General features: G+C 42.6%; 1 protein-coding gene across 2 annotated transcripts in view; it reads left to right on the forward strand.

Moving 5' to 3' along the window:
* The first annotated feature begins 11,673 nt into the window (after positions 1–11,673).
* The window catches only part of rnf152 (ring finger protein 152), a 51,968-nt gene continuing 39,165 nt past the window's right edge, over positions 11,674–24,476 (forward strand). For both annotated transcript variants that reach the window (XM_023395102.2, XM_023395103.2), the window contains exon 1: positions 11,674–12,138. The gene's annotated coding sequence lies outside the window, so the exon portion shown is untranslated. The remainder of the gene's footprint in view (positions 12,139–24,476) is intronic.

Genomic DNA, 24,476 nt, shown 5'->3' on the forward strand with positions numbered 1-24,476 from the left:
GGGGGGGGTGGGGGGGGGGGGGGGGAAATGCGAGAGATAAGAGGGAGGATGTTTTGGGCGAGAAAAGTGCAGAGAGAAAAGACAAAGTGAGACAGAGTGAGTGAAAAAAATCGAGAGCGATATGTACTGAGGCGTGGAGGAAGTGCACGTCTGCTGAGTTGAGATACAGCTGGCTGCTGAGAGACACACAGACTGTGAGGATTTACAGCTTTTTAAAAGACTCCCGCAGACAGACGCTTAATAGTGTAACTCCTGGTGTTGTCCATCAAGACGACGCCAGTTATTCTCCTGAGGTTCTGCATGGAGCGAGCTGATGCGATGGCTGAGAGACAAGCCAAGTGGGCAGCTGCCATCCTACTGCTAGTACACATACAGTACATATTATGTGGGGTACATGATTTGATAAACTGCACTGAATGTATGATGGGACTTCCTGTCAAAACCTAGTTTGACTTTAATCCCGGAACTGTCAGTGTGGCCTTGTTTCTTTTTTCTTTTCCTTTTTTTGCAGTCACAGTAGATCCACATTTCAACCATTATTCATCACTTTGACTTCCCCCGATTGAGACGGTTTATGACTTACGGGTCTACGCATGTTGTTATGTAGCTGCATCCGATCTGTTGCTATGCACAGGTGATGTTGGTACATTTTGAGAAAACAGCTGTGTTTCCTAGAAATTACGATTCTATAGGCTACAACTAATTTGCAACTGGAAATACACTTTGAAGGAAACAGTGGTATTGCAGCTCCTTTCTTTAAGTCCCCGCCCCACACACACATTTTAGTAAGCTGTGACAGCTTCCCGCTCAAATTCTACATGCTCCAAAACATCACTGAAAATCAAATTCAAGAAAACCAGGGAACTACAGACAGACTCAGCTCCATAACGCATGAGAGATCTTTTACTCATCTTTTATTTTAGTTGCGTATTCCAGCTTTAAAGAGATTCAGGTTCTAATTTGTACCTCGCCAGAACTCTGATTTGCAAGTTGTGCGTTTGATCTGACCTCTGCTGCAATATTTACTGGATTCATCTCAGCCTGGCTTCAAAGACAAAGAAGCTGCGGGTCGTCCTGCTGATTTAAACTTCATCAGAGAGCAAGTTTCTAAGCAAAAACACCAACTTTAGAGTCTATCAGGATGTAATTAAAAGCTTAAGAGCTAAAGAATAATCAAACAAGGAGAGGTTGTTTTATCTGAAATTCCCTCTAATTGAAAAGATTCAGAGCACAATTTAATTCCCCATTTCCCTCTTCCCATTTAGTGAGTAAGTAAGTAAACTATAAAGCACTTTTCAATAGGGGAGATACAGAAGAGATGGAGAGGAAAACACAGCACAAACAGACATGTAATACCTATTTCCTGCGATGTAATTGGTAAGGCCATGATTGGGATTTACCTTTTTTGTTAACTTTTAAGCTTTTACTTCACATTCATTGCCTGTTTTCTATTGGCAGCATTTCTAGGTTTGCTCAGTGTGAGGGGCCATGTGAGTCAGGCACAATTACAGAAACAGCAACAGGAAGATCATCATCATCATCCCATTACTAATTTTATATAAATAGTCTGTTTTTATATACTGTATATGAAGCTATGTGTCATGATTTAGCTTGTAAATGACTATGATTGTGGGTCTTCTACAATCACAGTCTTCTGAGCTTCACTAGTATCCTCTCTGAATATGTGTTAATTAACGTTTTTGTGTTACTACTGTTACTACTGCATATGATGTCTACTGTGACCTGTGTGTGTCTTTTTGTTTAGGGTTTTTTTTTTTTTTTATAGTTTATATAATGAAACGTCTAAAAATGTCAATCCCAGCATCTTGAAATCCCAAGGTAACGTCTTTAAATAGTTTGCTTTGTCGAAAACCCAAAGACAGTCAATCATCCTTCGCATTAGACAAAGAAATGCAACAGATCTTCACATTCGAGCACCTGGAACAAGGTAAATGTTGTGTACCTTTTGCACCTGAGTCATGGGTAACCGAAGTCGACCTCTGCTCTGTTCACCTCGCAGTCCATGTACCCGCAGGAGCTGCAGTCTAAACCGGTTGTTGTTTCTGAGCCCATTTCAGCCTCTGTAAAGTGATTACTCTCATTCACAAACATCCATCTTGGAGCAGAGACTCTGGGAAAGCAGGTCAGTCAGGGCTTTTTTTTTTTTTTTTCACCTGGGATAAACTCAATCTCACGTCAGAGTGTATCCAATTATACTGCCTGGCCCGCATCATTCAGAATGAGGTCACCTTAACTCCTATCTCTTCCTCATCGAGCGGAGATTGAAAAGGGGGATTTGATTGGGTGATAGCGGTCGAGGCGGAAGGTGGTGGGGGGGCGTATCAGCTAAATTTCCATCAGCACCCGCTTCCATCTTTTTTTTTTTTGGAAAGAAATGCCAGTTGGAGTGTGAAGTGAAGGCGGCGGTCAGGTGGTCAAGTTGAGGGATGACTCAGCAGATGCCTTATCACTCTCCGGCCTGTTTTTGTGTGAATGTGTGTGTTTGCTCGCTGGTTTGTGTCCATATGTGTGGACAGCTTGAAGCTATGTATATAATATTAATTTATATGTGTCCGCGCGTTTTGGAAACGCTGCTGGCCACATTTTTAATTTGAAGACGTTGGGGTCACTTCGTAGTCTGGACGACTGAGACGATGACGTAGGTCACCCGTAGTCGCTCCCTGATTGGGTCTAATCAGCCTCAGTGGTGAAGGCAAAATGAATAACGACATACAAGTATCACTGACCTTGTTGTCTTTGCTCGCAGCTACTGTGGAGCTAAACTCTCTGCATTTTAATGCTACACCGACCTTTGCCGTTACTCGTTACTGTTCGTAGTGTTTTCTGCAACTAATCAAGTGCAGAGTAGACAGTCTGCTTCCTGTTTACCGCGGCTCACACGCATGCCCAGTGTAAGTGAAAAGTCATGTATGTTTCATGTGTTTTCATTTTAAAACGAATGTGGACGCCGCCTGAAACCAAGGCATATTTTTCCTCTGTGCAGGACGTGTGTGTCTCTGTCTTCTGTATTCCAATAACCGTGTATTCTACAGTGCTGAAGTGAAGGTTTGAACAAAGCAGTTTTTCAGTGATATGCACTAAACTTTACCCTCTGAATGAAACACTTTTATTCACGTCCTCTGTCGTGGACTCAATCAGTTTTTATATATGGGTAATGGGGTTGTATTCGTACTTGTGTGTAATGTGGTGTAGCTGTGTGAAGGTTTGATCTTTGGATTGTCCATAATTCTTTTTGCATCTGCATCCATTGTCATTTTTGTGCAAGTGTGATATTCTGACTCCTGCTTTAATGACTGGAATGAGTCTACTCAGGCATGTAAGACACCAAGACCTTATTGATTCTACATTTTAACAAGTAAAAGCTGAATACTGAGTTAAGTTTCCAATGGCCAAATTTGATATAATTTATTTTTTTTATTCTATTGCGTTTTATTCCATTTTTCGTCATGGTGTACAAAGATGTAAAAATAAACTTTTCAAATGTGTTTTGGAAACATTTCACTGTGACATTTTTCATCTAATAGACCAATTTTGTTAAAAAAATAAATAAAAAACTGCTGAAATACCCAAACTTTAATTTCTCCTGGTCTCAGCAGTGTCTCATAAGGGTCATTCAGTCCTCCTTGAAAAGTGATTGATTTCATAAGACATTACTCTTCATCCTCTTATCCTCCTCTGATCTTGAGCTGAAGCTGATGGAAGGTGGTGGAGAAAACTTTTTTCTTTTGCAGGGCAGAAAACTCCCGGCAGCAGGTACATTACAGCGGTTAGTCAGGAGATAAAATGTTCAGCCTGTATGTGGGTAATACAGGAAAGTTTAAGCTTATTTCTGGCTTTTAGATTAATATACAGAACAGCTGGTAAGGTTTATAGAAAATATTTTAACAGGAATGCGAGGGGAAAATCACACTCTTCATTGCTTCTGTGAAGATAAACATCTCAGCAGGGTGTTATCAAATTTCAGTCTGTGCCGTCCTGCACATCAAACAGTCGAGTGATTCACCTTCCAGTTGGGCGACAACTTCCGAGACAGCCACGCTGAAGCAGGTATAATGAATATTTTTACATTAACAATGCGTGAAATGACAGTGTTGCTCGTGATGATGAACCTACACCTGAATCTGCAGCTTCCCCTCGGCTCGATGGAGCTTTAGAGTGAGTTTCAGCTCAATGTGTAAGTGTCGTGAGACCCATAGTTACATTTGGTTGTCGGGCGACATCTAGCGGTCGTAGTAGTAGAAGATGAGGTGGATGGACGGGTCAACAAAACACGAGAGAGTGGTGTTCGATTCCCATGTGGAAGTAGCGGTTTATGTTGTTTCTATTATCCATGACCATTTGACAAAGCGGACCACGTTTTTCTCATTATTGTAACCATGACAACAAAGATCATCTAATGTTGAGGAAGTACTTATTTTAAGGTAGATTTAGTGTCTAAACCTAACCGAACTATGGCCGTTATTATAGTAACCAAGTCGACGAAGGTAGGTACAGCGCTTTCGGTACAGTCCGTGAGTTTTTTTATTGTAACCGTTGACAAAAAAACCCAAAAAACAACCTATATGGTTGTTCCGGTTGGAAGACTTGTCGCTAACACCACTTACACCTTTGTAGATATAGAGCTGTATCCGGACGTTGACCTTACTGTTTCATGAGATAATTGTGTTGTTCAATTTATAATTCAAGTGATATGTGTTTACTTCATTTGTTCCTAATGTACTAGGTCAGGTCAGTGGTTAGAAAAAGGTTTTATTATGGAAAAAGGTTGCTGTATTTCCTAAATTGTCAGCGATTGACTGACTGTTGATTGTTAGCATGGCTGACTGTTTGGTTCAAATTTGCATAAGAGTAAAATGAGCTGCAATCGCTGGATGTACAACTTGGACAAAGAGATTTATCACTCCTGTTTACAAAGCTGAGTTCTCACAACCCTTCACCCTTTATACACCATGAACCTGGAATTAACAGTATCACTTAGTACACCAATCTAGTATGCATGTTCATTAGTCAGGCCTCAGCAACACGTTTCATTGCGTTAGTGCTCGGCTTCAAGGTTGATTTGTTCATTCCAGAGATACAGAGTGTTTAAAAAAAACGTATGAAACTGTGGGAAAACTGCAGCTCCTCTCCTGATGTCTGATAACAGTGAACACAGTACATGAATGTGCTCACGCTGCCACAGCTTAGATCATAAAAACAAAGACGACCAGTGATTCATACAAGGTCAGCCTCCGCCCTCAGGTCCTGCTAACTGTAAATCACTCTCGAGATGAACGTCAGCCAAATGCTTAAAATGTAAATGCTCCTCATCATGGTGGCTGAGCCTGGTGCCAGGCCTGCGGGGTCCTATCGGTCCGTGGGCCGAGGCAGCACTGCAGTGGAGCTGGCGGGGGAGCAGATGGGGGGACGGAGCCGATCCCTCTGATGAGCCACTGAGAGAGGTTCACTGATTGCACTAATTTAACGGATGAGCTTCATTTTCAGTCTGCTGGATTCGAGGACCAGGACGAATCGTTGTTTGGCTGTCATGCAGTTCTTGTGCTTTTTTGTTTTTTGTTGTTGTTGTGTAGCTGCCTGACTGTACCTCTGTGTCCTTTTGACATCTCTCCATGTTCACTGTTGTTCCCTCCACAGTGCTGACCTCGGTTGTTTTCATGGTGCTGCTACATGTTATCAGCAGCACTCCACTCGTCCAGATTCCCCCCTGCAGACTAACTTCAAAAATGTTTGACTAGCCACCAACCAAAATCAGTCAAATTTTAATTGTATTCAACACAGTATTTATAAGTATTTAAACGAAAAATCACAATATTTATCTATATCTAGTAAGGAAGACCTGAAAAAGTCATTTGAAATATTGCACATCTGATGATACTGAGTCGGACCAGATGAATTAATAAATAAGTTACCAGATAATAATTAAATGAAACTGTCTGGCCTCTGTGGTGTCTGTAAACCAATGACTGTACTCAGCCAAAGATTGTTTGTAAAGGAAGAGCCCCCACTCTGTACCAATTTCAGGAGTCCCACTCTTCCAATTAAACTTTTATTCACATTGATATCGACACCTTTTAATCTTAGTGTCCTCAGTGGCAGCTACGACCCTGCTTGACATCATGAAGAATTCACAGCACATTATGTTTCCCTCTGAATGTATAAGTTCGTAAAAGCTTGAATACATTTACAATAATACTAAATTTCACCTCAATCCGGAACACTTTCTTGGCGACAACGTTGTTTTCCCACAGGCCTGTATTTATCGGTGGTGGATAAAACTCATGCAATCGCTGGACAGAGGTCGTCATGACCCCTTTCACATGAAATCAGTGGCCCAGAAAATTGTACTCAGCTCACCTGTGATTTTAAAGGATTTGACCTGAGGGCATCAGATCCCCAAACTGGTCAAGATCATTGGTGAGAGAGAGGTTACGCTCAAAGGCTGCTTGTTTAAAAGTTACGACTCTCTGCTGCATCACGATTAATAGTGTGGATTCTGTGTCCCAGTTTGAAGACTCCTCCACGTGCAGCCAGTATCCCATAATCCATTGTGCACCAGTAAGTTCGAAGAACTTCTGCTCCTAAAGTTGGGAACTATCGTGTGCAATCAGCCTCCATCACAAAGAAGAAAAAAGTTCGATCAGCCCCAGTAGCCCTCGTTCATTTACTCCATTTTGGAGTCGGCCCTGTTCGGCCTGCAGAACGTTGAAAACTGGGTAGGTGCTCTTTTTGCAGAGAGAGGAGCACTCATCCTTTCCCTTTCTCTCGTCTCTTTAATGAAGCAATGATGGATGTGATACCCAGCTTCAAAAGTTGCCTCAAGAGGAGAGTTGAGCAGCTTACACCTGTACGCCTGCATTAATGTGACTGGCAGTTAAACAGCTGGCGAAGCGTGATTTAATCAAACTTGTAATTTAATTTGATCACTTTGGTTTTTAAATTTTAGCGTCACCTGTAAATCGCACAGAGGTCACATTACATTATTTCTGATTTATGAACCTTTAAAGATCATTTGAACTTATCTCTTCCTTTCAATTCCCAGTACATGTTTTTATTCTGTGAATGAGCACATACATTCAATTGTCACATAAAAAAAATATTGTTTGCAGTATGTATTTTCATATGCAGAATGTCTGCAGACCATTCATCACATTTCAAACGCTGTATGTGCCACGTATGTAAACGGATTTCTATTTCACATCTGAAATTCTTGCTTCTTCATTTGCTCTTGTTGAGAATGTGTGAAATCAGCTCTTTGATTGGATGTGAAAATTAAAAAGTAAAAAAAAGTAATCTAACCTGTCAATATTACTGACATGTTTCTACTGGGAGAGTAAAAGGCTTCTCCCAAACTATTTCGTCTTTCCTTCTAAGAATTTCCAACTCATCTGAGTGGAAACAGAACGGCTCACAGCTTCTGAGAACAACTTTGAACAAACTTTTTTTGGACGAGCTGCGAGAACAACTGACAAATTGCTCAACTTTTTTTTTCTTTCTTTTTTTCTTTTTTGTTTCTTCTTTTTATTCGGTTGCCCTGGGAACAAGACATGCATGCTCACTTTCCACTTGACATACATTACATTTCCACTTGACATATGTACTTTACATCACATCAGACATGAGGGGGGGGGGGGGGGGGGGGGGACTCGGGGAGGTGGAGGAGGAAGAAGAGTTGGGGATTGTTGCATCCTTTTGAAGAGTCTGATCCCTGCAGGAGAAAAATCACAATCACCTTTATTTGCTCGTGAGAAAACACTGCAGTCCCGAGGATTTTGCCTGTGTGCCGTCGCAATTACACAACACTCACACACTGATGTCTCAAATTGTGCAGCAGAAAGAAGAGGCAGAAACCCCATCCCCCGCCCTTATCTCCCCCATCCTCCCTCAATTACTATCTATTCAGACTGAAGTGGTACCAGGTGGTTGATGTTTTGTGATGTAAAAGTCGACAGGAGTGGTGAAAATTTACACAGAAGTGTGCCGGCTTTCATCTCATCCAACCCCCCACCCTCCACGTCCCAGTTGGGGTTTTGCTCTGTTCGGTGAATGACCTAATTTTCCAGGAATGTAAGTGCTCTGTGTTTTTATCACTCATTCATACCACGCAATGAAGGAAGTGGAGGTGGGGAGGTCCCTTAATCCATCAAACCAATCAGGTGTCAACAACTCTCCATATACTGTACCCATGGCCTCGTATTAACATCCATCTCAGGTGATACGATCACGTGGTACAGGTGTGAACGCAGATGCGTCCTGCGACAACGCTCGAGTGAAGTCTGACTCGCACAATCAGACGTATTATCCAAACCACTTTATTTGGTGACATGTCGTAAAGATCCCCATTTTCTTTTATTTTCCTCTTGCTTTCTTCACCTACTTCATGTGAACCATCACAAGTGTTTTCAGAGAAGGCCTGAAGCCGAGGGTTCGGCGACACACTCGATGTACATCTGGATGTAAATCATGAGGTGCATATTGTCCACTATTAAATTATTTCCTTGTAAGTGAATAAAAACACTAAAAGTTGCTGTGAGTTATTTTCATTGAGGTTCTGAAGTCATCCCAAACCTCACTAATCTCACTAATCAACACGTCTTTGTAGCAGCTCCTGAGGCATGAAGCCAAATTTTCCATCAGGAAAAAAAAAACATCAACTTTTCCTTCAGAGGCAGTCTCTAATTGTTCTTGGCAGCGCCTTGACTTGAATTTGTAAACGTGTGAATCGATATGTGTGAAAACGCAAGTCGACACAACAGCACAGAGGTTAAAAATGCTCCTGTAGCTGTTTCTGCGCGTCAGACGTGGTGTTGCAGAGATATCGATCAGGAGGGGACGAAGACCGGAGGAAGCTTCCTGCCCGCCTGTGTGTTTATTTAGTCTACAGTCGAAGGGAGCATGTCCTCCGACTGCCAATTAAGCCGGTGATGGTCAGATCATTGTCGTGGCGTGTCGATGACTGGCAGGCCTGACAAGCCGGCTGAGCCGTGCATGTGCTTCCTTTTAATTAATTGCCAGCGGCTCGGCTGCGTGTGGGTGGACAGAGCAAATATGGATGTCGACAGAGAGCAGAGACTCGTGCTTTGTGTAATTTTTGTGTGAAACAAAGGGGGAGAAATTGGGGAAGAGTGAAGCTTTGCTGCTTTCTGACAGAGTGAAGTAATTTTTTAATTTATTTTTGGTTCCATGCAATTGATCTCAGAAGCACAATTTGTTGGTTTCTGCAGAGCAAATTGTCTGAGTGAGGAACAAAATGTACAACATTTATCTGAGGGTAAGCTAAAGGTTAGCCTAACTCTCCCTAGAGAAGTGTCTCTCTCACACACACACACACGAACCAGTGGGCCACTGCAGCTTGGTGTGTCTTGTGGGCTGCAGCCAGATTTAGGCACCAAAAGTCAACATTAGCATTTCAGAGGCCGATCTAGTTTCATTAACTCAGTCTTGTATAAGATTTCCCAACTCCCCCCGGAGCCTGAAGCAGTATCAGACATTTACAGGCTCCTGGGGTGCTTTGCCATTTCAGATCCTTAATGCATCACAAATTTAAATTCATTATCCTCCATAATTAAAGCAAATATATATGAAAGACTGCTTACGCGGCAGTGATCCCGTCGGTGAACTCCAGGGGGACCGAGGCTGAGGCCCCCAGCTCAGGTGGCTTATAACTTATCCAAACACATTCACTCTTACACACACACTCACACACACACACACATTCACACATACACACACACACATATATAAATATAGCATCTTGTTAAATGCATCCTCAGGGGTTCCCCTTTAATAATTTAACCCCAAACTGTGAGCCGTCCCCGCATATATCGCAGCCTTAAAAAGCGTAATTGCCACTACTTTTAATTACACTCATTTAATTTGTTCAGTCTGATGCCGGGGAAATCACTCTTGGAGCAAATCAGAGCTTTTTTCACCGACACGAGATCGTTATAATACTCCTGTAATACTCTCAGAGGAACACTGAGAGCGTCTGTGTGGCTCAACGGGGAATTAACACTGACTTTATCATAATTTCTGCTACTTTTTTTTTTAAATCTCCTGTGAGGGAATATAGTTCTATTCCACTCTTGTCAAGGCAATTATATCAGACAGCTTCCTTTCATTTTACAGGCAGAGTCCTTTATGTTTTAATGATAAGGGTTTATACACATCCTTTGTCTACGGTTGAGTGATAATCAGTCCGAATACAGTAAATGTGTCCTAACTTGACTTATCACAGAGGAAACACTTGCACATTTCTTTATAGAGAGCAAGCGTAGCAGCCACACACTGCAAAAAAGAATTATAAGATTTAAAAAAAAAAATGTTTTGATATGTTTTTCTATTTTAAAAAGGCATTACATTTGTTTGATATATATTATAATTTCTCTCTCTGGTGTTGAAAGGAGATTAATCATCAACTCTCTGTCCAGAACCCCTCCTCTATTCACTGGGGCCTTATATTGGCTCTCCTCTGACTTTTATAGGGGGATGTTAAATTAAAAGTATTGCTGGTTATGGTCAGGGCCCTATTTGTAGGAGGGGGGCTAATAATAGATTCTGCTCTTTGCCCCCTGTAGGGGCAAGGGGCAGATCTAAGGATAGTCACGGAGTTTCTGTATGATACAGCAGAAATGTGCTAATGCCACGGTAGAACTGCACTTGAAGGGTGTTTATCCCAACTGTGTGGAACTTGGTCCAATTGGGCCGGGGCGTTTGGGCCAAGCAGAGGGGTACTTGGCTGACTGAATGGGCATTTTGGCTGACCAGAGGGGCATCTGGTGGAACCATGAGCCAATTTGGTTTGACCAGAGAGAAACTGGAGGAGTAGCAGCAGCAGGGCACTTGATCCAACTAGAGAGATATTTGGGTGACAAGAAAGGCACTGGATTGACCAGAGGGGCATTTGGATAAACAAAGGGGCATGTAGGCCAACCAGAGGGAGACCTGTACCAACCAAAGGGGCATTTTAGCAACAAGAGGGTCACTTGCGCTAACCAGATGAATGATTGGGTGAGGGTAAAGGCACCTGGTATCAAAAGGGGCATTTAGGCTGAAATGAGAGACACATGGACCAATCAGAGGGGCAAATGGGCGACATGTAGAGCAGTTACTGAGTAACCGGAGGGTACTAGGGTGACCCCAGGGCCACTTGGGTAAACAGAAGTGCATTTGGGCTGAAAAGATGAGGGACACTCGGGCCAAACAGAGGGGCAATTGGGTGACGACAGGTGCTAATAAGGCCGACCAGAGGGGCATTTAGGGCAAACCAAAAGCAACAGAAGAAAACACTTGAGTAACCAAGGGGGCATTTAGGGTGAAAAAAGGGGGCACTTGGACTAATCAAAGGGACAGCGTGTGGGATAGGAAAGGCACTTGGGTAACCAAAAGGCAAACTGGGTCATTCAGAGGGGTAATTTGGGTAACAAGAGGGGCAATTGGGCCTCATTTGCGCCTCTTTGTTGTCATACTAGGGCAGTTATAAAGCTTGAAAATGCCCCATTAGGACAAGGTGGTAAGATGGCACTTCGCCCAGAGAGGACGGGCTGTGCCCCCTCGCGCGCTCCTCTGTTGTGACTTTAAAAAACGGAGTGTGAGACCACAGAGCCTCGTCAGGATGGACATTTTTTGCAGTGCAGCGAGAGCCACCAAAGCCAGCGGAGCGCAGCGGTGCAGCAGGACTCCCGACCGCCTGCTCTGGCTGCTCACCGCCGGACTCTCACCCACACCAGACACCAGCCCGCGGTGACACGCTTTTTATTCGGACCCTGAAGCATGTAAACGCGTGTTGCGCGTTATTTTTTCTTCCTGCCGCGGCGCGACGGCGTATCCGCTTTCGGGAGGAGGCTGAGCCAGTGAAGCGCCAGTGGAAGGAGTGGGAGGGCTTTACGGTGTTTTTTCGCTGGGTTTGAAAACATAGGAAGAAAAAACAGCGAACAGCCACGCCGCCCACCAAACAAGGCGAAGCGCGCATCAACAATTTCGCAACCGCTGCTGCTGCCCCGTTTAAATGTACAGGGGAGCGGAGGAGAGCAGACACCCGCAGACACATACACACACGCGCACACACACACGGGCAGACAGGGGACTGCTGCTCTTACCCGACAGAGGAACTAACAAAAGGTGAGCGCTGTTGTTTCTCTACCTGTCGTAAAAACGATGATTGCATTGTACGGCGTCTGGTCGAAGGGCTTCGGAGCGTTGAGGAAAACGCAAACAAAAGTTATTTCCGAGAGCAGGAATTGCTTTTTGTTTTGTTTTGTTTTGCGGTGGACGGATGGGAGCAGCATCCCTCTTGTTTGGCTTTGTCTTCACACTTTTTGCAGGGAGCATTGTGTTCAGACGTTCACGCAACACGAAATGCGCGATTGTTGCATTGATTTTAGGGGCACGTGTAAGCGAGATAAACGCTGGAGAAATGCTGATTTTTAATGGACTTAAAACATTGACTTAGTTTAATATGCACCTTTTTATCTGAGCCGTTTTATGCCTTTTGTTGTTTCACCATCACATATCCTCAGTGTTGTTGTTATCTGGGATCTTCTACCTTCACCACACAGCTACAGTGATGGTCTGCACTAATGCCATTGTCACCCATTGTTCCGCTGATTGGATCCGGTTAAGACAAAAGTAAACTTTCTAACGTCACTCCTGCATTCTTACAAACAGGAATTAGAGCTTTTCATTGTGTGTGGTTTAGTGACTCTACTCCTGCACCCTGCTGCCGCCCCCCTTCCGTTATCATCTTATGGTTTTGGTGTGAGATTGAAAAGCTGAGTTCTGTTTATTAAGAAAAGCATCTTTACTTTCAGCCACCTCTGGAGTGGGAAGTGCCAGGCGGTAATGAAGTGGAAGTGGCTTGTTTCCTCTCTCTACAGTGCTGTTTTCAGATGCAGGATTAGAATCGATCAGCGCTCCAGCTGTGCCACAGGCCCTTCCAGTGTTCTGCCTGATGCGGCGCTGGTTTAGTTGTTTTCAGTTCTGTGAAATTCTACAAAGAAAAAAGAAAACAAGTGGTGAAATGAGGAGGATTTTCAGCAAGAAGATTGAGGGTGGTTTTAATGAGACTCTGCGTGCTGGTTGCCAGTTATCTGAATTTGAGTTGGTTTCGCTCGGTGAATGCTGCATCCCTCATTTCCCATTCCATTTGTATTTAGGTCTTCATCTTCTTGAAGAGAAAAAAAAAAAAACATGTAATCCTCCTGCTTTTTCATAAAGAAACGCTTGATTTGCTGCAGCTGGACTTCATCCAACATTTCGGATGTGTCAACTCTTACTTAATTCTCTGCTAACTTAATGGCCTGCAGGATTACTGTGTTCGAATGAGAGTTTATGTCAGTTTGATTTCTTGTTCTGCAAGTAGTAAGCTTTTTACTGCTTTGTGAGCTGTTTCCTCCCTGTCTGTTAAATCATTTCCTGCAGGTTTTTTTTGTGTGTGCCTTGCACTGATGATGACATACAGTACAGCAGATGACAGTTATTTCTGGCCATTGTATGTGTGCTTACTTCTGTGTAACTTACTGCCTGCTTCACTGGTGTTTACTGCAGTCTAAAAGAGATCTCTGCCTAAACAAGAGCCATTTACAGCAGAAGTCTGTGAGCTATTAGCTGTCTGTGCTGATGTGTGATAATGCACGTGTGTTCAGATTAGTGCTGCAGCACAAATGCCAAACATTTTTTGGCTCCGGCCTCGCCAAAAGGGAGGATTTGTTGCTTTCCTTCCGTTTCGCATTATGGTTAATTGAATACCTTTTTGGGGGGCTTGGTGTGTTGTTTGGACAAAACAAGGAATTTGAAGACGTCACCATGAGCTTTGGGAATTTATGATCACGGCCTGATTAACCAGCTAGAAGGCCCCGGGGGCAAGAATGAGCTGCTTGGGCCCCTGTTGTCCTCACTGAAGTTCCTCACTCTTCATTCACTGTGCAGGGATGACCCCCAGATTTCCTGTGTGGTAATGCTATTAAACACAACTTACAAGCACAACATGAGGAAACAACGCTCTTAAAACCAGATTTTGACACTTAAAAACTGAACCTGAAGATTGGGTGATAAAATCTGACCCACATTTAAAGACATAAAGACCCCTCACGGGGAGTCTCTACAACAAAGCCTGTGAAACATGTTGTATAATGTCTCATGTGGCTCTTGGAGGGGAGGGGGGTCATAGTGTGCTAAAATACTGATAATGCTTTCAGGGTCATCTTGGAACTTGGAATGGTGATGGTCGGTCTCTGACATGTTTTGGAGATTAAGCGGTTAATTGAAAAAAAAATATTCAACCAGAAAATGATTAAATGTAGGATCTAGGGTTTTTCTATCTTGACCGATGTGACTAAAAGTCATGATTTCATTGCTGCCTCGCGTCGGAAAAGAAAGCGAGGAGTATGACATGCCACAAAGGTTAGAATCGAACCAGGGTTATCGCATGTGTCACCATTTTTCATTAACCAGTGTCTTGCAAATTTGTAACTTCATAGAGATACAGTGTTAGATGGCTGGAGTACTCCTTTAAGGCCACAGAGGTTGATGTTAGCTGACGTCGTTGAGTCTGTAGCTCTTGTTGCCCCGGGCCTGGTGCCCACTTTGCGTGGTTGGTATTGTTGTCTTGACCCGCTTGTGACGGTCGTCTCCCACATTTTCTTTGGACAACAATCGAGATGGAATAATAATAGATAGTGAAGGTAGTCGTCAGTTGCAGAGTGCCGCGTTCAGATGAGGTGTCAGTGCATACAGTCTTGTCAAGTGCAATAACTGAACTGGGATCAGCGCTGGTGACTCATGAGAAGACGATGTCGTAACAAGAACAAACAGCTCTGCGTGTTACAGTAACAACAGGATGTTAAACCGAGTGCAGGAGGACAAATAGTTCACTCGGTGGAGTCATTCAGCCACAATGTTATACTCTCTTTACTGAGAGATAAATGAAGTATTTTCCCAAAGCACAAATCTGCAGTTTACATTCTGTGGATTAAACTGTTGGAGGAAGGTTTACACTGCTGCGTTTCTGTCTTTGCTTTGTTAACACTCGTTCATTATAAGCCATTCTTCCAAACAACAGTCACATGAATTCATAAGTTGCTTATTTATTGGAAGGCGTCGTGGCGACCTGTCAACCTGCCAGGTTAGGTTTTTGGCAATGAGGAGGGCAGGCAGTCAAAACAAATCTGACGGCTCCCAGCACTTTAAGTGAAATGTGATGGATTTGACGGGGCTTTTGTGTTTGTACAGTCTGAAATTAAAAGCAGGGTTTTTAAACATAAATCCATGTCTGTTTTTGCTCCCTCATTCTTGGGATGAAGAAACATTTTCAGACCTTCTTCAGAGTCCAAGTGGGATCAGTCCTACCTGGACAAATAAATAACTAAACAAAAACAGTAAATGTTCCACTAAGCCTCTCATAGATTTGGGCTCACGGTAATTTCAAAGCTGCTGAGGCATTTCTCCGAAACATTGCAGTCTTTGTTTGAAGCAAAAATGTAGAACAATGTGAGAAAGACCAAAGGTCTGCAGAGAAATCGGTTATCGCAGTCATTCACATGCATTGTTGGAACGAGATAACATACTGGACTTATGTAATAGGAACAGGAACAGCTGTCTGTTACAGCAAACCCAACTTTTGTCAAGCCTATTTTTTGTTTTGACTGTATAACTGAAATTCGATTTTTTTTTTTCCTTTTTCTTTTCGTCACGGTTTGGGCCAAACAAAGTAAAACCAATCATGTGGTATTTTAGGTAATAGTGGGCCTCCAACTTTGTGGCAACAGTTTGGTTATAGTTCCTGTTTAAAGGTGTCTGTGTCCCCCGTGCTCAAAGCCAGCTCCATAAAGAAATACTTTACCCAGTGTGATGTGGAAGAACTTACCTGACCTGCACAGAGCCCTGACCTCAACCTCATCCAACACCTTTGGGATGAACTGGAACGCCGACTGTGAGTCAGAACTTATTACCCAACATCAGTGCTTTGGACCCGACTAATGCTCTTGTGGCTGAATGGGAGCAAATCCCTGCGGTGGGTTTTTAAAGTCTGGCAGAGCGACTGGAGGCTGTTAAAGCTGCAGATTAATGCCGATTGTCTTAGAATTAGATGCGCAAGAATCACATGTGGGTGTTTTTAGTGTCCTCATACTTTTTCGTCATAGAGTGGAAGGTAATAACAGGTAGAGAACGGGTGGATGGATAGAAAGTGCACAATTTGAAGGAACAGCGACAGAGCGACAGAATCCAGCCGTTGCAGCCAGGGCGACCAAATCTCTGGGGGCACACGTCACCTTATATCACCTACACTTAACAATGTTTACTCGGCTTTATCTAACAGCTGCCTGATGCTTTGTGTGAGCAGTTAAAAGGGAATGAAGGTAAACATATCCTCTGCGTTTGCTGAGGCACGGAGCTTTAGATGCGTTCATACTAGGGCTGTACCAGACTCATTCCATATTGACTATCTGGCAATCAGAAAGTCCGCTGGCACATACTTCAGTGCTGATTTTAAACACATTAACATAGTCAAATGCAACAGAGTCATGGGAACATATAATGTAAGGGTACGACATTTATATTGTTTATATCAAGCTCTTAAATTCCACTTTATACATTAAAAAACAACAGGATCTTCAACAGGATATGCCTTCTTCTAAACATAATAAATGAATAAATCTACACAAGAATAAATTAAATGTATTATTTTAATGAAAATATAAACAATAGTTTAAGTAAAATAGTTGAAATAAAATCACATCTTTGACAAGGTGGGCTTATTAGGCGAGTGTAGGCCTGTTTCTCTTTAAACATAGAGTAAAATAGAATAAAAAAATATCAAATTAAACACCTACAATTTTAAGATTTGAAATCTTTTAATTCAGGACCCGTAACCAATTGAATACCTCTCCCCTCACCGCCCCCTTTCCCAAGCTCGTAGGAAAAGCTACGAAGGTCGTCAGGTGATGTAAAAAAAAAAAGAAAATCTTTGGTGTGTCTGTTCCAGGCTCCCGTAGAAACATGGCGGGCTCTGTGGAAGAGGGACCCGTTACATATGAAGGGTTCATTCTAAGCTCACGTAAACAGAGCGATTTGCGTTTCAGGTGATTACACAGAAATGACAACATACTTATGAACATTAGATCCCTCTAAATTTTACACACTGGTCCTTTTAAGATGAGAAGAACATTTGTCTCTCGTCTGCAAACATTTCACACAGCAAAAACAAAACCCAGATTTGAGATTTTTAACTTTAGCTGGGTTGTGTTTCCGTTTTAGCTACTTTAAAATGTTGAAATTGGCATATAAGTGAATTTGATCAAAGATTCAATAGATCTGACGGATTAGCTAAAATGCTGTCTAAAAATAACCCTTCTCTTACTGTTCAGGTTTGTAAATCCTTCTGAAAACCCTCTGGATAAGTGTAGCGAACACGCAGTAAAGCTAATGAGGCGTGATTAGATCCTGATCTCCTTAAAATATTTAAAAAAAATAAGCTGTCAACAGTTAAACAGTAAGTCATGTAGAGAATGAAGAAGGCTTGATTCTGTTTAATTTTGTGCAGCATGTTTTGCCCTCAGAATCGTGATTGAAAGTTGTGTCGCTGCGCAGTGCTCGCCGCCTCTGGTCTAGTCGGCGCATCAGTTAAATAAATATGACAAGCCGCTCATTAACTAGATCAACGGTTTCATGTTAGTCTCAAATTGAATATGTCGAGCTGATGTTAATGGCGGCTGATGGAAGACTCACCGCCTGCAGGATTAAGACGACGTTTTCCCATCAACAGATTTTTTTTTTTAAATTTTGCCCCGCGCCCGTCATTTCCGTAAACCTCTCCGGAGACGCTGGGTCCGGCTCCGCGAGCCCTCCATACATCATTTCCCACTTTATTCTCTTTCCCTTTTTCCAAAACTGTGCCTCGGCTTCATTAATTTCTCCTCTCCCAAGAAGTTGGCAGGTCCGCTCCCACCTTTCCCTCTGCTTCATTTGCATCTTGGCTCCACACGGCTGCCCAAGTGTTTTCTGGGAGTCAGGTGGCTAATTGGTTCCCATCTGTTGGGAGAAAGCGGCCTTTACGGGATCATGGGTAATTTGTGTCAGGAGTTTTACCATATTGAATTACTTTTCTTCCCTCTGTCCAGAGTTCAGACTGTTATCTTTTTGTTTGTGTTTGCGCTGGCATTTTAGAAATTTTTCATAACGTGTTTTGGTAGCACTTTCTGATAAGGAACTCTTAATTAATGGATTTTAAGCTGTAATAAATAGCCTTATTAGTGGTTCCTAAATCAGTTACTAATCCTTTATATCTCAGTTGTAATCCAATTATGAGGAAAAACAGATTCTGGCAAATCCTCCTCCAGCATGACACCTCTTCAATGAGCTGTTAGACAACTTATCTTTTAGAAAACAGCTGCAGGACATCTAGAGGACAACCCAGAAGTTGTTGTTATTAATGGCTTAAAGCGTTAGAAAGTAATTTATTAACCATTAATGAATTGACTAATTACCGTTTATGAGTGGTGCTTCATTAGAAAGTGGATAATGTTTAGCGTTCAGTAGCCTTTGGGCCTGTTATTGTTCACTATTTTTGCAACCACTTCATCATCAGCTGCTCCACGTCCTTATCGCCGTTTCGATCGCTGTTTGTTTTTTTGTTTTTTTTAATTTCACAAGAACTATCTGCTTCTGTGGGAGGAAGTGGCCAGGTCTAGAAAACTCAAAACAGGAAGTGACAGGAAACCCTGAAACGCTGGTTCACACAGACATGAGAACCACGAAGACGGCAGTTCTGTTTACTTCTGCGCTACCTGTGCTGGCGTTGTTGGCTCTCGTCCATACAGCACTTTTCTGGCACCTTTCCACTCCATTCACCTATGAGTCAGTTTGACATTTATCACCTTTAAACAATATTGAAGTGATATCATGCTTAAGCGGAAACACCGTTTTCCAACATGATCCCAAGATGTTAAAACAACAAGATACACAACATACAATAAAACTAATCCTTAAATCCAAAACTGCATCACCTCAAATCAAGTAAGAAACACCCACATCAAAGTGCAAGAGGAATGTCATGGCTGAAGTAAACATCTTTTGTAATCCTGTTCCGTCACACGTACTGATGAATGTAATTTTATCGCAATCGATCACAGACTGCAGGTTTTCCTGTTGTGCAAATGCGAAATGCAAGTTCAAATGCAACTTCTCCTTTTGCTGTCTCAATACATCTTGCACATTTAAACTTTAATTCCATGTGATTAATTGCTTATCAGGGAAAAAATGTGAATCATCGTCTGGTTCCAGGATTTGCTCATAATAAGCGTTATAATAATAAACTCAAGAGCATTTCTGATGTTTCCCAAGATGTTTTTCTTTTTCTTTCAATAGCAAAATACACAAGAAAATATTACTAATACATTTGACATGAGTTTTGACTGTAAAAAGGAATGACAGTACGTTTGTCTCCTGGTATGACGCAGTATTGTATATGTGTGTTTTTTCAGCTCTTACCGGTGTCAAACACTCGTGCTGCCTCTCATTGTTCACCTCTAGCGACGAGGCTCTTCTCTCCGCGGCCTTCACCTCTCCTCCGTCTCCCTCATCGCTCTGCATCTGTGCATTTTTAATCATAATGTTTGTCACATGATCCCCCGCTGAGAGAGCTGTTGCTGATGAATCAATTTCAAGCTCTTTTTGAGAGCCTCCTGACAATTGATGGGGTGCCAGCGTTGACCTTCTGTAATGAGGTAAGGCGTCCGCGATGTGCCAGCGAGGGTGGAAGAGGAAAAAAAAGCGGAAGGAGAGGGTGAATGGGCAGACTTGGAGTGCAGAGCTGCATTGCTTGGGTAAATTTAATTTGCCATTAAAAAAAGAAAAAGGGGGAAACAGGAGAGAAGGGGAAGAGATGAGAAGCGGATGAGGTTTAAAGTGGCAATTGAAGGAAGATGACAGAAGTAACTCGCGGGGCTGGGCCTCTAAGGTTATCCCACAAAATTGAGACGCTTTTCAGAGAATTGCACACGTCAGTAGACATCTTATTAATGCAGTTATTATCGTGTTTTTACTTCCCCGATATCAAGGGTTTTGATTGTCTGCAGCCGGCTCGTGAGCTGATACCACTGAGTTTCTCTTTCCTGCTGCCTGACACTCGATTTGTTTAGCCGCTCTATCTAAAATGACTTGCAAGCATACATGCGGGCATATTGATACACCCGCTGAGTCGTCGATCCATCCTTAATGACAGTATTTAATGCTTTTTTTTTTTTTTTTTTTTTTGGGGTGGGTGTGGGGAGAAACTGTGAACCTGTGGCATCTGGCTCTTCTTGTTTCCTCTCTTGCCCGGGATTCCTGAGAAGGATCCAATTGGAATCAATCATCGTCTCCCCAGTGTTCCCATTGTTTCGTGGGCGTCTTTCTCTGATGATAGATGCTGTTGTTTCTGTTTGCAGGATGGATTGTAAACGGTGACGAATGGTGAAGGCTAATGCATCCTCCGATGTCAGAGGAAAATCATTTACCTTGCTTTCACAATCCATTAAGTCCACAGTGAGAAGAAAAGTTAGATCTGCAGAGAGTATTTCACTCTGTACATGACAAAGGGCAGAGTATAGGCTGGATGATATCTGCGGATACACGTCAAACAAGTCCCTTTAAGTCCATTAATCTTGTCTTCAAACTGTTTGACAGTTCAAAACCCAAAGATATCTCATTTACCATCACACAGAAAAGCGGTAAATCCTCATATTTAAAGGTTCCATATTGTATAAAGTGAGATATCCATGTCTTTTTTGATAATAAAGCAAGCTTAGGTTCTATAGTAATACTGTGAAAGTATCAAAGCGCTCAGTCCACAGAGAAACACACACAGAAACTGAGCCTTAAAATGAGCCGTCAGGACTTCCTTCATTTTGTGATGTCACAACAAAGCAGTCACCTCGCTCGACCACGCCCCAAGCCCCGCTGACATGGACCCACCATCCAACCTTGTGGGATTTGGTTTCTCTGAGTGTTTGCGTGAAATCTGCTACATATTTTACTGGATCACTCAGAAAACAGTCAGCCAATCAGAAGAGAGGGCTCAGAGACAATCTTAAGAGAGGCCTGAGAGAGGAGATGTAAAACTACATTGAGATGGTTTTTGGTTCTTAAAACCGCAAATATATCTTCTCATGGATCAAAACTTCAAACAGTGGAAAAGTGTCAAATATGGGACCTTTTTTAAAAAATCAGGAACCATAATTATATTTTGCTTTAAAAAAAAAATGACGAACGATTATGAAAATAGTTGCAGATGACTCTTTTATTGAAGCACTGTCTCGGTGACAATGGAGTGTGTCAGAAAGTGATGCCACTGAACCTGAAAGCACGATACAAGTGGAAATCCTGAACTGAGTTGTTAGCTCCACTGTGGGTTTCCTGTTCTGGCAAATGTCTTTGAGTCGCTCACATGTAGCACACTGTGCACACAGTATACTCACTGCTAGAGTGCATGAGCCTCAACAGGGAAGTATTGTCCCAAATCAAACACTGCCATTGTGCAGGCGACTGCGGTGGACACCCACCTGCCGGCTGCTTTTCTCACTTGACTTCAAAATGAATGTTTTACTCTCCCTTGTAATACGACATGAACATTAGGCCGCCATCAGTGCCGACAACGTGTTCACAAGTTTGAAAATACGTCAGTGGTCCCTCCCCTTCTGCTACGTAGCCAAGATGGCGGTCGAAGTGTCCGTCGTTTTACCTGTCGATGTGAATGCACTTATGCGCTCAAAATAATAAGAGCGAGTATGGTATTGAGAGACAGAAACAGACACAAAGATACTGTCTCCATTAAAGCACAAGGACCCCACCGGTGTGTGTGTGTGCGTGTCTGTGTTTCGTGCACATCTGCACCCGAGCGTTCATGAAAGCGCGTTCAGCCTTCAGGACAAAGGTCTCTGCTGCTCTGAGTCACCTGCAGTCTGGCGTCAGACATGTGTCACTGGGTGATTCGTACCCCAAGGACAGACTGCAAGGTGCCATCACACCTCAGTACTCTAGGTTTTTATAACGTATCTGAAAAATCTATCCACATCAGTGACATGGAGTGTACTCCCGCTCTGACCCTCTTCTTTTTTTTTTTTTAAACGGTGAAATATTTGAAAACACTGGGAAATTCGGAAAATACTTTTGAAAGTTAAATTGCTCATTAAAGTGGAAGCAGTTAGGCAATAATTGCTTATGTGATGAGAGTTACTTCCATTTCCTGAGCAGAATAAGACTGCTGGCAGAATTACATAAAATACATTGCATAAAAAAAACACAATCCCCTCATTCATTTAAATGAAACCGCTGCAAAAACATTGAACACAATCCAGGTAGAATACCTGCTTTATTTACCGGAATACTGCTTTTCATGGATTCCAGGATACATATATTAAAAACATATCACAAACATTAGTGACAGTCTGCACAGTCTGATCTGTGTACAGATGTTACAGATTTCAGGTTGGGTAGTTACCACTTAGTACAGAGTGAAAAAAGTCGGTAAGCAGCTGTTTGAATTCCACAGTTTTCAGTGCACAAGCATGACGGGTTGTGACTTGTCTTCCATCTGACCCAGTGCATGTCCTGTTGCTCTGTAAGTGAACTAGTCACTTGTTCCGTTTGCTGAAGAAAAATGGAGTCTGAAATACAGCTGCCTTACATTATTGGTAGCTAGTGGAAGAGGAAGTGGAGGCACCGCGAATGAACATCAGTTCTACGACATAGTTTAGTGTAGGCGAGGTGGGCGGAGCTCAAATAAATTACAAGAAGAAAACCTGATTGTTTGAATTTGTTCAAACTTAATTCTTCTTCTTCTTTTTTTAATGCATTTGCCCAAATATAGTCTAATGTGTGAATTATATGGCAACACAAACTTGATGAAAACTGGGCTTGAGTGCAAACTATGCCTGAACTGCATTGTTTCGTTTGAGATTCATTTTGCCTCGGAGCACAGAGACACATCAACATTTGGTCTTAAATATAAAAACCGTTGACTGTGATAGTGGTCATTTTATTTTAAAATGGGCTTAAAGCAGAATGCATTTAAATAATTCAAAATGATTTGCACTTTTAAAATTCGAAGGATTTTTTTTTTTTTTTTTTTAGCAGGTAGTTTTTGCCTCAGTATGTTTGAACAGAATACAGAAGAGTCCCATTGAGGAGCAGCTAACGGTTGCCTCTGTGGGAACTTTCCACAGGCTTAAAATCATACCGTCGTGTTCATTAACCCGTGTGTAGGCTGTGTGTCGCTGCCTGATATGCCTTCAAAGTGATGGTCTTGTTATTTAAACTGGATTTCCTGGATATTTCATCTTACTTCTTGACATGCTGGAAAAAGAAATTGTCTGGATTTTTTTCCATGTGTTTTTTTTTTCTTTCTGAACATGCCCTATGTGCAGTTGCATTCGCCCATGCAGGTACATACCCACAAATAATTTACTGTAGTTTTCATAAAACATACAGGCAGCCAGTGTTGTGTAAGAAAACCAACAGTGCAAGACAAATCATAGACACTGTACACTGTCAGAATATTGATATATACTGATCATTAAGCCACGGACCTGAAGCATGAGCCTTTGAGAGGCGTTAACAAATGTTTTTGTTCGTAAACCTTTAGGAGTAATTGGGTTTTTATCAGCGAGCAAAAACCAGAGGAGACTCCTTAACTTTTGCAGCAATAATTGTTGTTATTTAATTTGACGGGGGCGTGGTTCGTGATTCGTCAAATGATCCGGATGTGATTGACGAGCTGGATGGTTTGCGGTCGATTTACGATGAAAGAGGAAGACGCCCGTCGTAAACACCGGGATTAACGCGATGGTCCGGTGCTGAGTGGAGGAGCGTTAATGTGTCACTTTTGATCAGATGCCAATGGGATGCTGGACCGGTGGGTGTGTGGGGTACACACATCAGTGGCAGATATGGAGGGTGATGGATGTGCGGTATTTTAGATGGATGAGCCTGTGTAACATCATTGAGCTGTGAAGGTCCACAGTACACCCCCCCCCCCCAAGCCCCCCGTGAATGATGTATTGACAGAGCTATACAAGACCCCTGTGAGTCATTTACCACGCGAGACAGGAGACACAACTCTGCACCTGACCGCCTGACCTTTTTAATAAAACAGACGAAGAACTGCAGACAATAGACTCATCACGCTCTGAATTTCACACGCCGCTCGCCTCAGGTGGAACCGATGTCCATCAGGTGACCAGTTTTGCATATAGATTAAAGCATGATGAATTATATCCATCCATTCTTTGAGTGCCGCTCTCTGATTAGCGCCGTCTGTTCGCCCGGTGTGGTTAGCATCAGCTAGACGCCTGACCCACTTTTCTTTTATTCCAACATCTGGGGCTGTCTGCCTCTGCCGCTCGCACATGCCTTTATTATTTATTACAGGGACATGACACAATCTCTGACAAACCGTCTTCATGAGAGCATCATCACATTCAGCA

The sequence above is a fragment of the Seriola lalandi genome, unplaced genomic scaffold, assembly GCF_002814215.2.
Source record: "Seriola lalandi dorsalis isolate HSWRI2012SDOR001 ecotype SW California unplaced genomic scaffold, Sedor1 jcf7180002054956, whole genome shotgun sequence".
Taxonomy (NCBI): domain Eukaryota; kingdom Metazoa; phylum Chordata; class Actinopteri; order Carangiformes; family Carangidae; genus Seriola; species Seriola lalandi.